Source organism: Urocitellus parryii, chromosome 3, assembly GCF_045843805.1.
Source record: "Urocitellus parryii isolate mUroPar1 chromosome 3, mUroPar1.hap1, whole genome shotgun sequence".
Classification (NCBI taxonomy): Eukaryota; Metazoa; Chordata; class Mammalia; order Rodentia; family Sciuridae; genus Urocitellus; species Urocitellus parryii.
Genome location: NC_135533.1, coordinates 87608132 through 87628954, shown reverse-complemented (window position 1 = coordinate 87628954; position 20823 = coordinate 87608132). Strand labels below are relative to the sequence as shown.

General features: G+C 41.9%; 1 long non-coding RNA gene across 3 annotated transcripts in view; it reads left to right on the top strand.

Annotated features, from left to right (window-relative positions):
- Positions 1-18778, top strand: part of LOC113191736 (uncharacterized) — a 34152-nt gene extending 15374 nt beyond the window's left edge. For 2 of the 3 annotated variants that reach the window (XR_003301930.2, XR_013343336.1), the window contains exons 2-4: positions 11658-11727; positions 12545-12689; positions 17193-18778. This is a non-coding gene — a long non-coding RNA (uncharacterized LOC113191736). The remainder of the gene's footprint in view (positions 1-11657; positions 11728-12544; positions 12690-17192) is intronic. The other variant, XR_013343337.1, reaches the window with a different exon arrangement.
- The last annotated feature ends 2045 nt before the right edge of the window (positions 18779-20823 follow it).

The window sequence follows — 20823 nt, the reverse complement described above, 5'->3', positions numbered from 1 at the left end:
ACTGACTTCCCACATGCTTTCTTTGCCAAAAAGCAATCTTTCTATAGCCCTACCTGGCCTGAAGGCACAGGAAATGTCACATTCCTCAACAAACTGGGGCAGGGGCCTGAAGGCCTGGCAATCAGTGTAGATAATGATGGGGGTGGAGAGAGGATGTTGGCTGGTTATCACTGGGTTGCTAACAGCTAATCTCCAGGATAACACTTCCACTCCTCCCAGGGATGGGGAAGGGATCTGAATTCTCCAACAAGCAATTACCCCCCCCCCACCTTCCTGCCCTTAGGCACTTACATGAAAAAAAAAAAAGAGAGAGAGAGAGATATCAAGGTTCTGTAAAAGAGCAAGACATACCCACTCCTGGTGGCACCCAGCTCTGAGCCCCACTTCTCTTCAAAGAAGTCTGTCTCTGTTCCTTTCTTAAATAAAACTTGCTTTCTACACTTGCCTTTGCGTTTCTTGGGGAACACCCAGGGAGCAAGGAGCCTTCCTGATCTCTAAGACCGGTATCATTGAGATATTAGTTAAATATCAGTTTGCTAAATATTGGGTATCCAGTAGTCAGAGCTAGAAAAATGGAGCTCACATTGGGAGCTTGAGCTATAGATTAGGTTGTTATGCTACTAGGTGGAAGCTGCTTGAAGTCACCAAGGGAGAAGAGAAAAAAATATGAAACCTAGGATGGATTTGCAGTAAATGGCAAAGAGCTGGTGGACAAAGAGGAGCCAGGGAAGGAAGAGGTGGAATCAGAATTGTAGAAGAAAAAAAAATAGGAAAAAAATATATCCCAGAAGAGGAGAAAGTTTTAAGAATGAAGATCTATCCACTCAACACTGTTAAACTAATTAGAACAACAACAAAAACTAGCCAACAGGTAGAGAATGGGGAAGACCAGGAGTCTATCACAGTCCATCTTTGTTCTTTTTGGAGTGATGGGCAGAAGGCTGCTGCTGTGTATTGCAAGCTGCCAAGGGACATTATAGACCACGCTTTCCAGAGGTTCACTGAAAGTGGTGGGCAAGAGAGGGAGTCCTCATAGCTTAATGGGAAGGCAGGGTTTTCCTGCTTCAATTTCCTCAACTTGTTTATTTCTAAGTCTTCTGTGAATGTGCAGTTGGAAGATTAAAGAAAAAGCAACTGAATCTAATCCGGCTCCCCTGGGTCTCACTTTTATAGTCTTAAGAGCTGACCCTGAAGTGCTTTTCACAGTCATGGTTGCTGACAGAGTAATGGCAGCATTAAGCAATTATATTGAGAGTGTTTTCCAGCCCCAAATCTTGATGCTCTGGTTTGTATTCAGACACAAGTTGGCAATGGCCCAGTTAAGACATTTCAGTGTCTAATGCTTTTTGCACATTAGTGTTGTTGTGGGCAGTAACTCATGATTACTGCTATAATAAATTGTGAAAAGAGCGATTAAAAGAATTCTGCATAATGCTGGGTGTGGTGGTACACACCTGTGCCCTAGCTACTTGAGAGACTGGGATGGGATGGGAGGATCATTTGAGTCCAGGAGTTTGAGGCCAGTCTGGGGAACATAGTAAGAACTTGCCTAAAAAAAAAAAAAAAAAATATATATATATATATATATATATATATATATATATATATATATATATATATATATTCTTTTTACATAAAAAATACACATGGTTACATGTGTAAGACCAAGATAGTTATATCATATCCTCAAGCCTGCAGAAAGCAGTGGCTTTCCAAAAACAAACAATTTGGGGCTGAGTACTATGATTGGATAGTGTTTGTCCCCCAGCCATTCATATGATGGGAGCTTGGTCCCTAGTGTGCTGATCTTGAGGTAGAAGAACCTTTAAGATGTCGGGCCTAGGGGCAGGTGACTAGGTCATGTGGCCTCCACCTCATGAATGGATTACTGCTATCTCACAGTGAGGTTCAGGGCTGGTAGGAGTGGAGATTATAAACAACCCACTTGCACATGTACCCTTCTGATGTTACTGCTTCCCTTCCACTACTCTGCCATGTTGGGACACAGCCAAGGGACCCTTGGTGTTGGGATCCTCTAGCCACCAGAATCATAAATCAAATCAATCTCTTTATAAATGACTCAGCTTTTCAGTTATTTTGATATAAAAACACAAAGTAAACTAATACACTGGGATTCTTCACCAACCTTGGTCTGAAGATATGCAAATCACTGTCCTGGTCCTGGTGCTCTTATATCATGTAAAGCTAGAGATAAAAGAGGTTATATAAACTCAAATAAAGAAAACTCCCTCAAAAAATGAAATGAGAGGTGAAGCCACAGGAAGATGCAGCTATAAAGGGTATGGTTCATACCTTTACCTCCTGATACATGAAGTAAAAAATGTTTGTTGGTTATGGAAGTTTTCTACTAACAGTAAGCCATTATTAATTATATTGATAACAACTCTGTTGGTATAATGGAAATTATATTTATTATAATTATAATTCTTTTTAAAATTCCTTGTCATCTTCAGTCTTCAAAATATCTCTATCATTGTTTTCCGTACTGACTGTGCATATAATATCCTTCATTTCCCAATACTGACACTAGCCACCGTCCACCAGTCAATCACTGCTTCATAGTCAGTAACTTGGATCCCTGGTTCAGTCTCCTTTCCCACTAGGTAGTATCACCATCTGGAGGATTTTAGCATCCATGTGGACACCCCCTCATCAACCTGGCCTTGCAATGCCCCTCACTCCCGTTGCTCTCTATTCCAGCTGTCCATTTCCATGGCCTAACCCTGGACCTTGCCATCACTTGAAACCACTCCACCTGAGAGTGAAGAACTCCAATGCTTCTTCAAACTGCTCACTCTCTTTTCCCTTTAGAACTTGGTTAGAATAATGTCAGGGAAAATGAAAAAGAATCCCCCCAAATTTTATCCTCCATATAAATGAGAAAAATGGCAAAGATAGTCAGAACTTTTGTAGAGCTCTATAAGGTAATCAAAGCTTTTAGTAATTCAGGGAAAATGTTTGGATCTCAGTAGTAACTGCTTAACTTGCCCTATTACCATTATCTAGTTTTGCCAGCTCTCTAGTAGCCTCAAAAATCCATAGCCCACAATCACAGTGATTGGCAGCTTACTGGAGAGGGCATATTAGGATAAGAGCACCCTCCAAACCTCATTCCTGAGGAACTGTCAGGATTTGCTTTGTCTGGCAGTTCCCTGCAAGGCAGTCTTTATTTGACTTGATTTGGTAGTCACCCAGTATGAAAACCCTTTTTTCAGGAATTTTTTGAAAATATTTGGAGGCATTGTTAATTTCAAGACTTCCAAAGGTAGTAGATAACATTTTTCAAACAATAGGTCAGCAGTAGAGCGCTTGCCTAGCATGTGTGGGGCCCTGGTTCGATCCTTAGCACCACATAAAATCAATAAAATAAAGGTATTGTGTCCAACTACAACTAAAAAAAAAAATAAAATTTTTTAAAAAGGGAAAAACTGGAAAATGAGATGTCCATTCTTTGAAAAAGCTCCAACATATTCCTGAGAAACTAGGAGGTTGCTTGTCTACTTAGAGTTGTACATGAGTTGGGGGCTGTGTGCATGCTCAGGAAAGACCCTAGCATGGCTGAGAAGGCTATAAGGTTTTACATCTGAGCAACCTAAACCAGAAGCTGTATGCAAGAAGGCACTGAAAACTGAGGCAGAATCATCAACTGCTGGTTGCAGACATGCCCTGACATGTCCACAAAGCCCCTTCACAAAGACTGGGAGAGACTTATTGGTTCCTAGTATTTCAGGAAATCTCTGTCATTTCCTAACCACTGAGGTAACCAAGCAGAAACTTCAGTGGCCAAACATGACACAGCTGTAATACAGACTTTACAGAATCATTTAGAAAAGCCACTAAACTAATAACACTGATGACAAAACCCTAAGGAAGGAAGGAAACTTAAATTTCCATAGCTGCCACATTATAGAAAACCCTTTGAAAACAGGAATTCTGCATCTACAGATTCAACCAACTATAGATAAAAATATTCCCCCACCAAAAAAAAAAGCTTCTGTGCTGAACATGTACAGATTTTTTCTAGACACTGTTCTCTAAACAATACAGTAAAACATCTATTTACATAACATTTACATTGCAGTAGGTATTACAAACAATATAACAGTGATATAAAGAATAAGAGAAGCCTGGGGATATAGCTCACCGGAAGAGTATCTACTTTGCATACACAAGGCACTGGGTTCAGTCCAACATAGGAAAGGGGAAGGAAAGTGAGGCTGTCAGAACCATGTGTGCTTCTCTCTGTCATGGGAATTCTCACTCTAGTTAGGAAGTCAGAGCAGAGAGGGGAGGGGGCCAAGGTACCATGTTCATCTTGGATGGTGAAGAGATAAGGTTTTTGAGTTAACAATTTAATCAAAATTGACCCATTAGCCAACAATAGTTACCTCTGGGCAAGGCAACTAGATGGCTGGATGATGAGACTTTATACCTTGTGACCTTTTACTTTTGAATCTTGGGCCATATGACAATAGTAGGTAGAACATGTAAGAATTTCTCAAGCTAAGGACTCAGTACTATGATTTTAATTGCCTTTTATGGAGCATAACCATAGACTTGAAATTGGGAATTTCCAATGATCTCAGACATCAAGGGATTCCAGTGAATTATTGGGTCCACCCACTGCCTCCAGCCAACGCCCTAGCCATATAGTCCAAAAAGGCAACATTTTATGGTGGTTCATGAGCTCTGAACCAGAGTGCCTAGTCAGAACTCCTGGCCCTGCTGGTCATTAGCTACATGACTCTTAAGTTACTTAATCTGTTTGTGACTCCCATTCCTCAATTGTAAGTTAGGGATGATAATGATAATGATAATGATAATAGTACTCATCTCATAGGGTGGTTGCAAATTAATACCTAATAAGGGCCTGCTACATAAAAGTGTTTGCTATTGTTGTAGATGTTGTTGTAATTATTAATTTATGTAAGTAATTGATGGAAAGACTCTGATTTCCTAGTGCTGTACCTCTCCCATTATGATATAAATAAATAATAAATAGTAATCCTTGATGACATCAAATAAGCACTCCCCATGTTCCAAACATAGTCCTAAATTACTTTGCAGGCCTTCTGCCTGTGTCTTCTGCTCATTGCATACTATGAAGTGGGAATTATTACTATCTCTAGTCACACTGTTACTAAGTGGTGGAGTCAAGAACTTAAGCCCAAATGTGGCTCCTGAATTCCACATTATATTAACAACAAAACGAGCAGAATTGTCGGTTCACTTAGTAGAAAAGAGTTTAAATGCCCCCAAACTATCTGCCTCCCTACCCCACTGCTGTTTCTCCTGTATTTGTCCACATGGATCCACAAAGGTATTTTGCTATCAATAGTAATTAAGTCACATACTGCTCTTTATAAAACTGTAAAACAGTGACATTTTGCAAAATCTTAATAATTTTTAAGGCTTTATTCTCTCAGTTCAGTACCACAATCAACCCAATCCCCCTAAAACAGAACTTTCAGGCCAAATTGCAAATCAAATTCTTTAATGCTAGAAAGTTTGTTTGCATTATCAATGATTGGTGCTTTCCATTGAAAACACACTGTGTGGATAGGAGGGTGTTAAGCATAGAATGTTTGTGTTCTAACCAAAGTCACAGGTTGAAGCTCTAATTCTCAATGTGATGGTGCTTGGAAGTGGGTCCTTCATGATGGGATTTGTAAGAAAATGAAGACACAGCAGAAGCATGTCTCTCTCCACATGTGAATACACACTAAGAAGGTGACTATGAGAATACAAGTAACAATAAATGTTGGCGAGGATGTGGGGGAAAAGGTACACTCATACATTGCTAGTGGGACTGCAAATTGGTGCAACCACTCTGGAAAGCTGTATGGAGATTCCTGAGAAAACTTAGAATAGAAACACCACTTAACCCAGTTATCCCACTCCTTGGTATGTACCCAAAAGACTTAAAATCAGCATACTACAGTGATGCAGCCACATCAATGTTTATAGCAGTTCAATTCCAAATAGCTAAGCTATGGAACCCAATCTATGTGCCCTTCAACAGATAAATGGATAAAGAAAATGTGAGATATATATATATACACACACACACACACACACACACACACACACAATGGAATATTCCTCAGCCCTAAAGAATGACTTTATGACTTTTGCTGATAAATGAATGGATCTGGAGGCTATTAGGCTAAGTGAAATAAGCCAATCCCAGAAAACCAAAGGCTGGATGATATGTGGATACTAACACACAATAAGGGGGTGGGGGTAGAGAATAGAGAAGTTCAATGGATTGGACAAAGGGGAATGAAGGGAAGCCCGGTGGGAATAGGAAAGACAGTAGAATGAGTCAGACATAACTTTTCTATGTTCATATATGAATACCTGACCAGCATAACCCCACATCATGTACAACCACAGAATGGGAAATTGTACTCCATATATGTATAATATGTCAAATATATTCTACTGTCATGTATATCTAAAAAGAAAAATAACAACAACAACAAAGGTGACTCTCTAATCAGGAACCAAGTCAGCAGACACTTTGATCTTGGACTTCTCAGCCTCCAGAACTGTGAGAAATAAATATCGCTGGCTTATGCCACCCTGTCAGTGGTGTTTTGTAATAGCAGCAGCCCTAGAATACTAAGTCAGAGGGTCTATTGAAGATAAGATTCTTTAATAGTTAAGGAAAACATGATTTTTATAGAAATGGCAAAGACCCAGGCTATAGAGCAATAAGGGAACAAGGTGAGTGGCCTGTCTATACCATTTTCCATTCATTCAGCAGGACACAACTGGGAAGACCAACACTATCACATGGTGCAATGTTTCCAGAGAGCTCAGTTGTGACTGAAAGTGCTGGTGATTACACAGTCATAATTCATGTTAATCTACCATGTCTTCTGTGTGAAGAAGTCCAGTGACAGATGTCATAGACCCTGCCACAGTGACGATGCACTCCAGGGGATTTGAGGGTGACAGTTGGTTCTGAGACATGGGAGAACCTGATGTGTTGGACATCTGTTGCAAAGAGAAAAAGTGACTACCCAGAGAAAGCCAAACTTGTAGGGATTTCCCTGTGTATAACTTTTAGGACATATGCTGAGTGGCACTTATTGCTCATTAGCCCAGATACCTCTGAGATATTCTGCCTAACCAACTATAAATCTGTTATTCGAGCAGCATGCAGATAGTCATGTATATTCATGAGGAAAAGGCTGGTGTGTGTCTGAAAGGAGAGATTAATAAAAGAAAGGCCAAAGAGAGCAAAATGTAGCCCCACATCAACCAGGGCAGGACCAAGAAGTACCCGACATACACCCTTTCTTGAGCCTTTGGCAGATATCAGTAGTGGATCCTTGTGGATGACCACTGCTGAGACCCACTGTGACCTTTCAGCTCAGAGCTCATCCTTTAGCCCTGTGCCACTCATAGTCCAGTTTCCCCAATGAGTTAGAGACACCATACTAAGTATGTTTAGCTATTTCCCTTCTCTTCCTCCTGCCACCTTGCCTCAAGGTCCAGCTCTTCTTTCTCATGGCACCCTTTATATCCTTCATTTATTTTTATTTTTAACTTAAAAAATATTTTCTTAGTTGTCAATGGACCTTTATTATTTATTTATTTATATGCGGTGCTGAGAATCAAACCCAGCACCTCACTCATGCTAGGCAAGCACTCCACCCCTGAACTACAACCCCAGCCCTATAGTCTCCACTTTGAAACCTTTCAAAGTACAAAAAACTTGAAAGACAAACTTGCCCAGGAGGGGCCTACACAGTTAGGAGTGACTTTCAGTATATTTTGTCATTCTGCCCAAGTGTTGATTAACCAGAATGGCTCCCTGCCCATAAACAACCATGAAGATGGCCCTGCACATGGCATGTGTTACTTTGGAGAAGCATGGCAGCCAGCCAGAGAATCCGCATCTTTAGGCACTCAATAGATACAGAACCATCTGGAAATTCCGAAGGACTTTTGAATTAGTGTGATGCTCCATCCAAATTTATGGCCTTCGTGCTGACAGAGCCCAGCACATTCCTTGTCCTAATGAAAAGTATTCACAAATGTGTCCTCTCCTGGATCCTTAGGAGTCCTTGGCCATCACCCCTCCCCCGCCTCAAACCCTGGAACTCTCCACAGGATTCTTCTTTTTGGCTGATTTTATATTAAAATAGACTCTAGAAAGGAGTCATTATTTGGAGGCTTAGCAGTTTCCTCTCAGCATGTAAAGTCAGAAAGAGCTGTTGTCAGCCCCGCACAGCGGCACACACCTATCTATCATCCCAGCTACTGGGGAGGCTGAGGCTGGAGAATGGCAAGGTCAAGGCCAGCCTGGGGAACTTAGCAAGACCCTATCTCAAATTTTTTTAAACTTTTTTCTTCTCTCTCTCTCTCTCTCTCTTGATACTGTGTGTTGAATCCAGGAACACTATGCCATTGAGCCACATCCCCTATTTTTTATTTTATTTTATTTAGAAAATTTTTTTTGGTTATGGATGAACACAATACCTTTATTTTGTTTATTTTTACATGGTGCTGGGATCAAACCTAGTGCCTCATGCATGCTCGGCAAGCGCTGTACCATTGAGCCACAACCCCGGCTCCTATTTTCTATTTTGATACAGGGTCTCACTAAGTTACTGAGGCTGGCCTTGAACCTGGATCCTTCTGCCTCAGGCTCCCAACTTGCTGGGATTGCAGGCATACACCACTGCATCTGGCTCAAAATAAAATTTAAAAAGGACTGGGGAAGTAGTTCAGAGGTAGAAGAATATTTGCCTAGCATGTGTAAGGCCCTGTGTTCAATCTCGGCACTGGGAAATAAAAGAAAAAGAAAAAACCATCATCCCTGTATCCCTGTCAGTTGAAAAAAAAACTATAACAAAGAAAGCGCTTCCATTTACCAAGTGAAAGATTATATGCCTTTCAATGAAAATGCCGAAATCTTAGAACTGCCAGTGTGTTCCTTGAATCTTTTGCTTATACTCAGAACCCCAAATTATATGTTAGAGCACTGATTTCAGGGAACCCCTACTGGACCTACTACATGGAAACTTTAGCCAAGAGCACCAAAACTGTGATTTTTATTATATTAAGATTTGCAGGGCTGGGGATGTGGCTCAAGTGGTAGCGTACTTGCCTGGCATGCGTGAGGCACTGGTTTGATCCTCAACACCACATAAAGATAAAATAAAGACATTGTGTTCACCTAAAACTAAAAAATAAACATTAAAAAAGATTTGCAAACAAGGGCTTAGAGATTTTTTTGTCATTCTGCCCCAAAACTTAGCCTTCCCTTGAACTGATTTCTTATCAATGGAGTCTTGAAAATCAGAATATTAGACTTTCTTTGTCACTTCACAGTATCATTTAATCCTAAGAAAACAGATTTAATAAGTGGCATAGCTCTTACCTAGCATGTGTGAGGCACTGGTTCAATCCTCAGCATCACGTAAAAAATAAGTTAAACAAAGATATTGTGTGTCCCTCTACAACTAAAAAATTTTTTAAAATAGAGAGATACAGAAATAAACACTGGCCCATATATCACTAAATACAAGGCTGATTACTGGTAACAGACCCGCAGGGCAAATGACTATTTTGTTTCCTATGTCAGTCATTTCAGTAGGCATTGATTATTCCTATGAATGTCAAGAGCATCAAGGATAGATGATACCAAAGGAGAGATCATCCAGAATGTTTTGCTCTTAGCTCTGGCACACACACAGGGCTAAGGTGTGACTCAGGACTTGGTGACTATTGGTCCTTGTCTGCAGCATCCCTGCAGACTCCTCCACAGACTCAGCAGGAGGCCCTGCTTTTGTGGACTAACCAGTCCTGCTCAGTCCAGGCTAGTCTCTTTCAATGGCCAGTCTTCATGCCTCTAAAGTCTTCTAGAGTTTTCTTTGTTGATATCAGGATTAAAATGTCAGCCCCCAAATGGCCTTCAATTGACAATAAAAAATACATCCTAGATTGAAATATATGTTTTGTGGTTTTATTTTGGGAATCAGGCTAGTGAAGTTTTAAGTCTGTGGACTTTGGGTTCAGACAAGTTCAGTTTGAATTCAGACTTTGCTGGTTAGTCACTGAATACCAGGATCAATCAACTTGTCTTTTCTGAGCTTCCTATTTTAAATGAACATAACACTTCCCGTCTCAAAGAGTTCCTGAGAGAGTTTAATGCAATAGGACCAAACAGGTCCTGGCACATAGTATACATGCCCTTAGCAAAATTGTTGATGTCCTTCTACTTTCAAGAAGCTGGGTAAATTTCCAAAGCTCAGCGTTATCTCTGCTCGCCAAAGTCAGTTAATCATTGACTGACAAAACCAGGTCACAGAATATCTGGAAACATCAGGGTTGTCCTTCAGCTCAGTGGTTCCAAGCAGACTTTGAAAATTTATGAACGAGTACATTTCATGAATGTTTAAAAACAAACAATTTAACATCCAAAAAGAGGAAAGAGTTTCTCCAACAGCTGACAACCACAGGCAAATTCCCCATACAGATACAAATGACACATTTATTCTTACTTTCTTCATTAGTATCAGACTAGATAGGATTTGGTCCTTGAGGGAAGCCACTCCTCCAAAAAAAAACAACACCAAATCTGCCTTCAATGTCCACAGAACACCTTGAGTCAGCACCCTGCTCTAAATGCTCTCTGTGGGACCCCACAAGAGAGTGTCCCAAATCCCTAGTGAGCCCACATCTGCATATAGCCCAGACATCAGAGGTCTCTGTGGAATTGGCATGACAACAGCCATGAAAATTGCAATAGCCTTTGCCAAATTTCTTAAGACAAACATAGAGCAAGGTACTCTTTCTATTTCATATATGAAAAAACTAAGACATGAAGGGGTTAAATGAATTTTCTGATTTTCATTGCTGAAACAGGGAAGACAGAATGAGACAAGCATATTTTATAGCTGGGTCACTGTCCAAAGACTTGAGGGCAATCTACCCAAGCCACCCATCCATTCTCCAGGTAAGACAAATAGAATAGGCAGCAAAACTGTAAATCTGTCAGCACTCATCGGGACAATACAAATGGCATTAATGCCATTTTTATTCATTTCCCAAGAATGAATAAAAATTTAAAGAAAAATTCATATGTGAATGGTTAAGATATAAACAAGAATAGTTAGAAAATATAATAGATTTTAAAAGCTGATAAAATTTAAAACATCACAAAATATGTGTATTAATTAATTGCCTGACATAGTCTACACTTGCTTTTTTTTTTAATTTCCACATGAGGGATTTAGGCATTACCAATATCAGAAAAATTGTATTTAAATCAAGCGGTTACAATGTCTGCTTAGGAAGGAATTGGAGAAAGGGCTAAGTCCATCTGTAGGGGAGGAAACTGTGGCCCCGAGAGGCAAAAGGACTTTACCAGCTTCTGTGGTTTGACTATAATTTGTACCCATCAAAATTTACTGAAATTTGATTTGTGGCAGTGTTGGGAGGTAGGGCCCTTAAGAAGTGGCTGGGTCATGAAAGCTCTGTCTGCCTCATGTATGGATTGATCCATTCATGGATTATTGATGGGTTGTCTTGGGAGTGACTGTATTTTAAAAGTGAGCTTTCACTGGCTGGTTTGCTCTGACTTTTAATGTGATGTCTTCTCTCATGCTATAATGCAGCAAGAAGGCCCTCAGCAGATGCTGAACAGATGTTGGCACTATGCTGTTGGACCTCCCAGCCTCCAGAACTGTAAGCTAAAAGAACTTTTTTTTAAATATAGTAACCAGTCTGTAGTATTTTATTATAGCAATAGAAAATGGGCTATGATATTGGCCAAAAAAAAAAAAAAAAAAAAAGGATTCTGGTTTTTTTTTTACTACCAAAGCTTCATTGTAACATGAGAGCAAGTCTCAACAATTCATGGTTTATACTATTGTGCTTCACATTCTGAGCACTGCTGTCACTAACATGTTTGCTCATATGCAAAGTAAAATGCTTTGAATTTTTGTAAAGGAAGGTCTCATAATGATGAAGCCCTCCTGCTAACAAATAGTTGCAGGTAGAACTGGGACATTTCAGAGTGATAATGTTTTTTTCTGCAGGCATCTGCCCTCCAAGGGCCAGGTTAGCACTATAAGGAGAGATGAAGGAGAAAGTTTACCTGTTAAAAAAGTCTCTCCAGGGGCTGGAGTTGTAGTTCAGTGGTAGAGTGCTTGTCTAGCATGCATGAGGCACTGGGTTCGATTCTCAGCACCATATAAAAATAAACAAACAAAATAAAGGCATTCTGTTCATCTACATCTACAAAAAAATTTAAAAATTAAAAAAAAGTCTCTTTACCATATGCACATGTCAAGGCCTGCAATTCCCATCATTTGTCTTCTCTATGGGTTGGGACAATGCTTTCACTTATGAGTTCAGCTATGCACTTATCCAACAGTTATTACCTAATCCCTGTTGCATGCCAGGCACTGGATGTACCATGGCATGGTGTTGTCTTGGAGTGCAGAATCTCCTGGGAGAGATGAACATCAGACAATTACAAATGTTTGCACTTTCTGGTAAGATCTTGAAGGACAAGAGAATTTACAGAGGGCTCAATCTGGAGAATGACTTTGAAGAGTGAGGTGTCAGTACAGTCCAGAGTGAAGAAGGAACTCTGCTGAGCAATCACAGGCCATCAGCCAACTCCAGGACAGTGGAGGGCTTGGGTGAGTTCAAATAATTGCCCTTGGGGCAGAAACAACACCTATGAAAGGGTAAGTTGTGGGAAACAGATTGGAGACTTTATCAGGGTTGGTTCCCCAAAAAGTAATTTCACAATTTAAAAATATTACTTTGAATTTGGCAAATGCAGCCACTGGATAACTTGGCGTGAACAAATGAGTCAAGTTGGCTAGTCTCCATGGGGAGTGACAAAGGACAGATGTGAAGAAGGCAGAAGAAGAATGCAAAATCTGTAAGGGACACTTGAGTAGGAGCTCCACTCCACTCCAGGAGGGCCAAGGCACTGGGGAGAAACTGGCATGACACAGGTGGAGAGACTACTGGGGTGTCAGGCCCCACCCAGTGATATGACCAAGTCACTGCTGGCCTTACTGAGGCTGCCTGATCAACTATCCACCTGCACTGTGCCTGGTGGTAAAACCAAATCACCATCTTGGAGTCTTGGAGCTGAAGGGACCAGGGGGATAGTCTAGTCCAAGTTGCTCATTTTTTACAGTTTAGACTCTATGGCCCAACTGAAGGGAGAGCCCAGAAGTGGGGGTGGTAAACTCTAAAGGCAGGTCCCTGACTCTCCTACCCCACCTCACCTAGCACTGCTCATGATCTACTCTACATAGTTGAACAGTTAGTTCTCAAGGGTACCTGGGTCATATATAGACTGCTAGGAGGTGCTCAAGAAACACGTGTTGAAATAACTTTTTTCTCAGCATGCAAATCTACTTTAGTTTCTTCTCAAGTTTACATAAGTTTTGAAGACTGAACCAGACACCTACAGTCTCATACTCATGAACTTGTGATTCACTGACATTCTCCCAAGAAATTGCTGTTTGGCCACTTTAAAACAATATTTGGGATTGAGAATACTTAAGAAAATGAAATACACCCAATGCATCATTATACTCATCAAATAAATCAACTAGGAACTGAAATAGGTTTCTTTTGAAATAAAGCTATATGTATTAAGATCCCCAATATGTCAGTTTAAGAGCTGGGAGGAAAAAATGAGCTAGGTGAAAGGTCAAATAACAGACTACTTCAATTCCAGGAGAGATTATGTCAAAGAAAAACCTAAAATCAATATTTTAAATTTCAAAACAAAAGAGACTGTAGACAACAGTTGGACGATAAGGTTAGTAAAATTTTGGCTCCAAGAGCATCTTTTTAGAAGTCTAAAGAACACCAGAAGGAGAAGGCAGAAAAGGCATTTCCCGAGAATATATTAACATACTGTGCGCATGCACTTGCACCTGACACACAAGCACAGTGATGTTTCCATGGCAACGTGTGTGTATGTGTGTGTGTGTGTGTGTGTGTGTGCGCACACACACACGTGCCTTGTTACAAAGCAATCTTCTTAGATTCAGACATGCTTATAAAAATCCATGAACTGAACGCTGTAGGGGAGAGATTTTGAAACCAAAAGAAAAATTATCCTAATCTTCCTTGAGATGAGTCAGGCTATCATCCCGTCCTCCTCTAGCCATGCCGTGTGCTGGACCTGTCTGCCTCCTCAAACTGAGCTTCAGGCACATTTTTTCCACACAGTATCATTTCCCACATCTAGCTTAGCCTAGCACAATCTCAGTCACTATACCATCTCCTGTATCCCTTCAGGGTTCCTCAGACCTTTGAAGACAATGACCTCCTGATTATCATTCTATCATTGCTTCCAAAAATAAACACATAGGCTCTTTTCTTATTAAAATGTGATTGCTAATGTGTGTGAGAAATTTCACATGCCCAAGGTTCTTAATACCGGTGATCTCTGGTCTGTAATGACTGACTTCCTATTGAGATGATTCCAAAATAAGGAAGCCTTAGTTTTCAGGCCTCCATTTTTATTCTTGGACATGATGTTCCCCAAAATTCCTGAGCGCTCTACTGCTGAGCCACAACCCAAGCCCCATGAACTTTTATTATTTACAACAATTCTTCCAAATAATTATAATGTTTCTTATTTATTTTATTTTTCTTGCCTTTTAATGGCTAGAATTTCCAGAAATCATAACCCTGATTATTTTGAATATCTCTGTTTAAATTTACTTTGAAAGAACTATGCTTAGATATTTATCCATAAAGAAACTGCTATCCCATGCTTTCTCAACTGGAGTCTGATGTTAGCTGTACAATGTGCAATCAGGCGAGTTGGAGGTTAGAGAGGGAAGCAAGCTCCTGTTCCTTAGAACATAATCCAGTATCAAAGTCCACTTTTAAGAGTGTGCTCCATCAGGGAAAATGGTCCCTGGATATGAGACCATTAAGCCTTCAGGAAGCCGGATCTTCATTCACCTGTGAACATTAACAGTTGTGCCACCTTACAGAAAAACAATGTCAGGCTGAATTAAAGGACTGTGAACTGGGTAGACAACAGTGAATAAGACAAACAGCAGAGTGCTGCACAGAAGATTCAGTCAGTAAATACTGTTGATGATGCTCATCTCCTGCCCACACTCATCCATGATAACAGATCACATGATGATCCAGTGAATTTAACAGCAAAACACTTTCTGTGTTATACACAGAGAATTAAGGCCACCAAGCCCAGGATGATACCTTCCTCAGGCTGGACAACTCATCCTCTTCTCATGAGACAGGGATACAGGAGTGTTAATCCAATTAATCTTTTGTTTTTCAAATTAGCATCTTAGAGATGCAGTCTTTGAGAAAAGAGCCAACCTCCTTTGGCTTCTCATGATCACAAGATGTCCATGGTCACAGGGATCAGGAATAGTTAAATAATGAATGCATTATGTTGCTTCCTTTTCTCCTTTTATTTGCAATTCCCAATGGATTAAATCAGAAGCTTGGAAAACAAAGAAGCAATGGTTCCTATAAGACTGTTACTCTGTCTATGGACTGTACTCATTGCATAGTCACGAGGGAAAAGTCAGAGGTGACGTGACTTTGCTAGTGAGACTTGCATTATGTCCCTGAGTACATTGAATTTAATAAGATAAAGAATAAAAATAAGAAATATGTTGTTTTCCAACCACCATGCTTTCTTTCTGTTGTGCCTTTCCAAGTACGGTCCTAGTTAGCTCTATTTCAAATCACCATGCATGAGTTCTTGTGTTCTGTTTCTCTATGATAAAAGCAGCTTTCTTTACCTTGGGCTTAATGACTGGATAGACCTGTGATGTGGCTCCAAGTTAAAAAAAAAAGTGTGCAGAACTAACCACTCTCACCATCTCCACTGCTACCACCTGGAGCCACCATCCTCTGTTATCTGGATCACTGCATTGGCCTCTAAACTGGCCTCCCTGCCTCCATCCTTGCCCCTTTAGAGTCCATCCTCAAAACAGCAGCCATAGTGTTTCTTCAGAGATGTGAGAATAGAGCATTCCTCTACTTGGATCCCAGCCAGGGCTCCCTATCTCATTCAGAGTCAAAGTCAAAGTCTTCACAATAGCCTAGGAGGCCCACCAGGACCTGGCTCCCCATCACACCGGGGCCACATCTTGTCTTGCTGTCTGTTGCACTCACCAGCACGGCTGCACTGCTTTCCTGCTATCCTCTGAACATCAGGCACTGCCTGTTCCCTCTGTTTATAAGGCTTTTCTCTATTGTTTAAATGACAGCTTCTCTGTGAGATGTTCCCTGAGCACCTCATTTAAAAGTTTATCTTTGGCCAGGTTCAATGACGCATGCCTGTAATCCCAGCAGCATGGGAGGCTGAGACAGGAGGATCACTAGTTCGAAGCCAGCCTCAGCAAAGGCAAGGCACTAAGCAACTCAGTGTGACCCTGTTTCTAAATAAAATACAAAATAGGGCTGGGATGTGGCTCAGTGGTTGAGTGCCCCTGAGTTCAATCCCTGGTACCAAAAAAAAAAAAAGTGAAAAAAGTTTGTTTTGGCTGGGGGCAAAGCTCAGTGGTGGAGCCCTTGTGTAGTGCATATGAAGCTCTGGGTCTAATCCCTGGTAGGAGAGAAAAAAGAAAAGAAAAGAGTGCATCCTTTCTCCGTACCTTGACTCCAGTACCCCCAGTCTCCTCCATTATACCCTAAGTGTTCTTTTTTCTTTAGAGCTTTATTACTTTCTAACATACTACATTATTTCTGTAAGTGTATCTTATTTATTATCTGCTGGTCCCAGTGGAATGTAGGCTCCAGGAAGGCAGAGAGCTTTGCTCCCTGATTGTCCCAAGCACAGACAGCACCTGGCACATAGTGGACACCCAAAAAATACTAATCAAAGGCATTCCCAGGGTTCAAGGCTAGTCGTGGCACATAGTAGGCTCCCTGCTCCTGCTGTGGTACTCGGAATTGAACTCAGGGCCTCAATTGTGCTAGGCAAGTGTTCTACCACTGAGCTACATGGCAGCCCCATGCTGCCATTATTTTGAGAAAGGATCTTGGTAAATTGCTGAGGCTGGCTTTGAACTTTCAATCCTCCTTCCTCAGACTCCTGAGTAGCTGAGATTATAGGTGTGTGTCACCACACCTGGGCATTGTAGGATCTTACTACTTGTTGAATGTTTTTCTCTGAGGCATGAAGAGGACTAAGTGTCAAAACAGAGAAGACATAGGCAGCCTAGAATGGTGATTCAGAAGATGGCAAGGTGCTGCCTCTGCTGGTTTGGAGTTTTGGCCCCAACCTGTCCTCCTGGTATGATCTGTGCGACTAACTTAACCTCTCTGAGCCTTTGTTTTCTTATCTGCAAATTGGAAAGCGCAAGTATCTTCCTTCTAAGGTAATTAGGAGAATTAAAGTGATAACTCAGAAAGTCTGGTAAGTGCTTAATATATTTGAGCAATTATTTTTATGAGCTCTTATTCTTTCAACTCTTTTTAAGGGGAAATAATTTCCATATCCTTTCTTACTCCTCAGGATTATTGGGAGGCAAAAATACACAATTCTGTAAGTGAAAAACACTTTGTAAGCCATGCCCCACTTTACAGAGATCAGGGATGGTGATCATGATTCTTCTGAATCCCCCATAATACCTCACACTATGCTGGGTGTGTGAGAAGTGCCCCGTGAGCCCCATTCACCAATGACACTGGGACAGCTTACGTCCTGGAAAAGAAAACCATACTGGCCCCAATCAATAACTAAATTCCTTCTAAGACATGACCCTTCCCATGGCTGTCCAGAGGCAGAGCAGGGTCTTGGTTCTATTTCAAAGCCCTCCTTCTTCTTTTCTTTCTTTCCTCCCAGGCTCCCAGAAACCTTGCCAGCAGTGAAAGCACAACCATATTGCTGGAGCTGAAATCTGCAGCCTGTCCTTCAGATGGTTTCTGCAGATGGGCTGTTACTGCGCTGAAAGCATTGAACTCTGCAAGTGGATTGCACACCCAGCTCCTCTGAACCACTGATAGGTGGCAGCTCAGTCTCTTCCCCCTAATGCTCTGCTCGCTCTCTCTCTCTCTCTCCCTCTCTCTGACTTTTTGTTTGTTGACAGCAGTTGGGAACATACCTAGCTGGGCACAATTCTCTTCTAGGGAGAAGCAGCCCTCACTTACACGCAGGGGGGAGATGAGATTGCTGTTCAAAAGTACCAGCCTTTCTCTGAAGTGGTGTCACATCCAGACAGAAAAATAAATGTGCTCTGCCCTCATGGATGATGAGACGTCATCTTTCAGACAGACTTTTGACACGGGGGGATCAAGGTATGATTGCCTTTGACTCTTCTCTGCAGAGAAAACAGCACCTAATTGGACCAAGAGAAAAAAGAGTCAGCTGCTTCTTTCATGATTATTTAAACACCCCTGCACAGTCAAAAATGCTTCATTGTTTCATTACAAGTGAAATCTGATTGCCATTACATTTTCTACTGGCCTCCCCTCTATGCAAATTGGAGAGAAAAAAAGAAATTTATAAGTCACTGGAACTCATTTGCTTTTCTAAAGATATTATTTGCATGTAGACATCAGCAGCCTGAAAAAATCCTAACAAGGAATGTCAAACTGACAGCCTTGTTTTCCTATTGTTCTCTCTGAAAACATCATTTTGAACATCACATCCACAAAGGCGAGTGGGATTCTGCCTTATCTTGTCTCAGGAAGCGGCGTCATGGTTAATTGTAGGCATTGGACATTAATGAAAATCATTTCTGGGAAAGTCCAGTTTTTATAGACAAGATTAAAAGAATCCATCAGCTAAAAAAATATTGTTTTTCTCACCTCTGCGGACAGTCCATGTTTGTGCCGGGGACTCAGTATTTATTATATAATAATTTGTACGACAGTTTATATTTTCTAAACATCTTTGCCTCAGGTACCCTGGATAACAGTCCCAAGGACCCTGGGAGGGAGGCAAGGGCAGTTCTCTCATTCTACAGAGGAGGAAGTGGGGTGGCAGAAAGATAGGGACATACCGATGGCCACAGAACATGCCCACCCTGGGCGTTCGCCTGACAGTGCACATTCCTCCTCATCTTTCCAAGCCCAGATAAAACATCTCCCTTTTTCAGTAGCAGTTCTTGGTCCCTTCTGACCCCACTCCCCCTTCCCACCACTGCAGAAGACATTGCTCATTCATTCAACCAGTGTCAGTAAAAAACAATTTATGTGTCACCAGAGGAGAAGGGACCACAATGTCCACATCATCGTGGGTTCTGTAGCAAGGAGCTCGTGGTCCATCTAGGGTACAGGATGTCTAGCTCTCCAGGTCCCTGAGGACCTGTTCTGACCAAGTTCAAAACTTGCTGAGAAATAGAGGATCCAATAGATGGTGCCCAAATTGTAAATTTTATAGTTAGAAGGTGAAGTAGCAAAAGGGCTGAAGGGGCCTGCTAAGTGAAACCCAGCGGGAGAAGCTCCCCCCTGCTGGGCCAGCCATGGGCAGGAGAAGGCCACTTCCTGACAGGGGACCTTCCTGGGAGGAAGAGGCGGTGGCTAAGCAGAGCACCGCAGTGGTTGCTCGGTTCACCACTGGACAAGGCCAGGCCTAGAGTGGCCAGGGAGGCCAAGAGTGTCCCGAGGAGAAAGTCTCTCCTCAAGGGGAGCGAGGAGGAGGAGGGTCACCTCCTGCCCCAGGAATCGAATTCAGGCCCATTTTGTGGGCTCCCACTCAGAACCCCAGGATGGAGAGGCAGGCGAACTCCCACAGGAGCAAGTGGGGTCACTGCCTTGAGTCTGTGTGGTTACCTGCCGTATGCCGTCGGCGTCTCTGTCTGCTGCCCTCCGCAAGGCGAGACTCCCAAGGACAGGGACACTGCTCCAGCAGGACCCAGTGTAAGATGTGTGCAGGACGGTGCCCCGTCACGGCCCGATAACTGCATCTGTAGCACAGCGACCCAACCCAGATCACCAGAAAACAGGATCAGAGCCCACAGTTCTGCCTCCTGGCCCAGTGCTCTCTGTCCTGGGCTACATTATGGTAGCTGTGCATCCTGACCCCACACACCTCAACCACAAGGGAGATGGGAAGCAGTAACTAATATGCGTGAGGGCTGACTCTGTTTGTGACAGCATGGGGTGGGTTATACACACGTACCTTTTTATAGCCCCCTCTGAACTAGACATGAACATTCCTCATTCTAAGGTCAAGGAAATGCACACTTAAAGAGGTTTAGGCATGTGTCCAAGGGCACGTAGCTGGCACTGAGGCTGAGTTAGACCCATGCTGTCAAACCCACAGAAAATGCTCAGGAATCTAAGACAAAGCAACCCAGAGGCTAAAATGTGCTTATATAATGTGTTACTCAGTTTTCCATCACTGTGACAAAATACCTGAGATGATCAACTTATAAGGAGGAAAGGGTTATTATGGTTCAAGGTTTCAGTCCACAGTAGGTTAGCTCTGATGCTTTCAATCCTGAGGCGAGAGTGGGGACAGAATGTTATGAGAGGGAGCACAAGACAGCAAAACAGTTCATCTCATGGCAGCCAGGAGGCAAGTAGTGGGGTGGGGAGGGAAGAGAAGGGTTAAAGGTCCCAACATCCCCTCCAAGGGCACACCTGGAATGATTTAGTGTCTTTCCTCTAGGCCCCACCTCTTAAAGTGTCCACCACCTTCCACGGAACAACATCACTGAGGATCACGCTTTCAATGCATAAGTTTTTGCGGGACATTTAAGATCCATACAAACCATAACATATTAATTACACAAGGATTTTTTTCTGGCTGAAAGTCTTCACTTGGGGTTCTGTATGACATGGTAGGGAGCAAACTAA